Source organism: Schistocerca serialis, chromosome 6, assembly GCF_023864345.2.
Source record: "Schistocerca serialis cubense isolate TAMUIC-IGC-003099 chromosome 6, iqSchSeri2.2, whole genome shotgun sequence".
In the NCBI taxonomy this organism is placed as follows: Eukaryota; Metazoa; Arthropoda; class Insecta; order Orthoptera; family Acrididae; genus Schistocerca; species Schistocerca serialis.
The window spans coordinates 757931949-757934788 of NC_064643.1; positions in this window are offsets into that span (position 1 = coordinate 757931949).

The window sequence follows — 2840 nt, forward strand, 5'->3', positions numbered from 1 at the left end:
CGTTTTATGGTTGTAAACAAAACAATAACTGTGACAAAGAAAACACTTATCAGGATTTACATTCGCAGGATAAGCGACAGCCGGCTAGTGTGGCCGAGCGGTTCTAGGCGCAACAGTCTGGAACCGCGCGACCGCTACGGTCGTAGGTGCGAATCCTGCCTCGGGCATGGATGTGTGTGATGTCCTTAGGTTAGTTGAAGCAGTTCTAAGTTCTAGGGGACTGAAAACCTCAGAAGTTAAGTCTCATAGTGCTCAGAGCCATTTTTTGATAAGCGACAATATAACGATGTTGACGGAGGAGCTGTGGTGAGAATTCAGAGGACATCAATGAAAATAAGGAGAGAAGGGAAGAGTTAAGGAATGAGAATAAACAATTATCAACTTGGTGTGTGGGTTGAATTTGATAATACTGAAGCAGTAGCAATCGTTTGGATCAGTATCAAGTTATGTGTCGTTGTAAAAAGGGGATCTTATGAGCAAATAATAGGTAAAGAGAACATACCAGTTTTACCAGTGCAGAGATTTGAGGTCGTAGACGCCTTTAAAAGTAACAAGGAAGTAATATAGACAGGTATTGACAAAAACGGGGAATAAAAAAGTACTGATAATTACCGACATGATGGTACCAGTTCGATGAATCAGTTTTACTACAGGAAAGAATCCTTTGGTGCACCATATTGACGTCTTGACTTTTCAGAAGGCCAGTACGACTGTTAAGGTAAGTGGTACGGAGAATAAGATAAAGTTTGAAAACATTATGGTTCCTTGCAACGAAGTACAAAAAATCGGTGCTACTTGATGATGATAATGATTAGTGTTTTCATTCGATGAATGAGTTCCTTCAGTGCGAATCCAGCAAAGATGAAATTGCACCACAAAGAGAAAACGAAAGTCAGAAATTTATTGAGACAAGAGTGTGAAACAATCGAACAAAAGTTAAATCAAAGGCAATTAAGACAATCAATAACACTGTAAAACGAGGAGCACTGAACCTGATTTTTAAGCATCTGAATGCTTTTTCAAACAGTACTCGTAAAAATTGATGAAGAGTGACTAAGAAATACGATGTTACGACATGATAAAAGTAATTTTCGAAGTAGTAAGAAGGAGGAAGATCTCAAAGCAACAGATAGTGATTCCGAGCAACATGTGTTTAATGGAAAATGATGAGAAATCACTCAGTATTAAGGAAAGGTAAAGATGCTTGACGAGAATTTGAAGGAACATTTACGGTGAGCAGGGTACCCCACCTAAATGTAGTAGAAATAGTACGAGTACTTCCCCAACCCCAGATGGTAAACGGCGTATATAACACGGATGATGTTAAAACATACCGCAGTAATGAGTAGAAAGTCGTTTGGCTATGGCTAACATGAATACTAGGTACTGAAAGAAGCAACTCTGTTGTGAATACATGGAGGATGGCTCAAGTACCACGCATTGAATGTAGTCAAATGTGTATAGTAATTAGGGAGATGTTACTGGCGAGGGGCAGCTAACGTTAAGAAATAGTGCGTAAAGTGTTTTGTTAAACATTTGTCAATATAAACGAGGCTTCCTGAGTTGAACAGCTGTGTAGATAAGGAAGTGAGCAGAAGACGACGTCTGCTGTGGTGTTTAAAGTGCACGGACAGATTGTCAGCCCAGCGCTAATAGCCTCTCGGAAGGCCGACACGCAAAGGAATGCGAAGGGGCATAATCAAGGACACGTCACTGTACGAGATCTTTGTAAACAGAAACTGTGAATAGCGGAAGTTAAGGAATGTTTTTAAACGCATATTCCAAGTAATTTGTTTCGTAACGGCTTCTGCTTTATTATGAAGTAGTTTAAGAGAAGGATCTGATTTAATGTCTAAACGGAGGAGATTCACTAATTAATTATTTGGGAAGCTCATACACGTTTGTATTCTATTTGGACAGAGAAAGAAAATAATTAATAGTATATAAAAGCTGATTAGCATGTAATGTTTAAAATGTATCTTGTTACATGGAACTATAATAAAATTGATGACGCCTGGAATCACGGGAAATTTCGAGCCATGATAACAAGACGAGAGGAGCCCCAGTCAGTAAGCAAAAAGACGGTGTTAGAAACTGCGTAATGATGGCTGCCAACGATGAAGCATAATGCCTCAGGAGCCAGACTCGCCAGATTTGTTAAACGACCGAAACATGCAGTAAATAAATATAAGTGTGTGCAATAAAAAATTACCATCGGGTCATAAGTGCTTTTTAAAGCACTGTGGTGGACGGCCACGTACTGTTATAGAGTAAAAGTCCAATAAATATGCCGTGTGTAGTGTAACAGAATATTAGGAACGATGATGAATCGCTAATAAAATTATCTGTTTTTAAATTTGTGTTTACGCAATGCTAAAATGTTAAAGAATGTTGTTACAGACTTCTATGAGACGATAAATGTGAGTGAAGTGTTTAATTTTGTATGTATGAGTTCGTGTAGGGAAATGATGTCTCACTAATGGTTACAACCAAAATAACTATTATTTAAAGATAATATTTCAAATTTTGTGTTCGTTGCCTTGAAAGCCGAATGTGATATATGATGTTTTCTATGTTATTTTGTATTTGTTGTTTATCACTTTAAAAATTGTAATGGGTGTACATGTTACGAGAGCATGGGAAATGGAATGAGAATACTGTGGAGAAACTAGGAACTTGAAGATCAACATGCTTCTGATATTTCCATAAACTTGGAAAAACTGTTTGTTTATGGTATATCTCCAACAAGATCATTTAATGAAAAAACATTGTTTATGGTACTTCATAATGGGATTCTATACCTACTTTTAAAGCTTTGAAAAAGCCTAAGTTTACTAAAT